A 732-nucleotide genomic window follows, 5' to 3' on the forward strand; every position below is an offset into this window, starting at 1 on the left:
TACTGGGTTAGGGTATTGCCTAGTCATGCACTCCCCACTACAGTACGCCTTCTTGTTACTTAACGCATTTCCCAGCTGCATCGTAAAGCTAAGATGTCTGCTGAACTGAGCAGCTGCAATCTGAAGGCTGTTCGAATGGGATTTGGATTGGCTTCGACTCGGTTATTGTCTAGACAAATGGCACATTACTCGAGTCTATTAAGCTCTAGCCTGAGTTCCATTAAGTGTTGATGCGCAACTTTTACTAATGCTGGCTGGGAACTTATGAACTTTGTTGATCTTATTCAGTGTCTGGTGTGGAAAACCCTACATGACAGATACATTAAGCGCAAATTGTAAAGGCAGCTTTGTGGGCGGGTGGCTGACTCGTGGCCCGTGGTCAGCTTGTGGTTTGTGCGTTTTACAGCAAATCAATGATCCGCCCAGTGGGCTGTGAAATTTTATTAGCACAAAATGATTTCATGTGCCAAATATTTGGTTAAATTGGCACTGACTGTTCGTAATGTGAAGGCTGTGCCCAGACGCTTTTGGTTAATGGCAACGCGGTCTGAATTTTACGAGCATTAACGGAGCGTATACGCAATGTGCGTTACAAATGCTAGCCACGCGCCCGAGTTGAGCGTTTAAGTGCACTTTGCCTTTAATCTGCAAGCAGATTTAATGTGCTTATCGACGATGAAAATGAAGATGAAGACGATGATGTTGATGATGATGATGATGATGATGATGACG

This window comes from Drosophila hydei, unplaced genomic scaffold (assembly GCF_003285905.1).
Source record: "Drosophila hydei strain 15085-1641.00,03,60 unplaced genomic scaffold, DhydRS2 tig00008144-arrow-arrow-pilon, whole genome shotgun sequence".
Taxonomy (NCBI): domain Eukaryota; kingdom Metazoa; phylum Arthropoda; class Insecta; order Diptera; family Drosophilidae; genus Drosophila; species Drosophila hydei.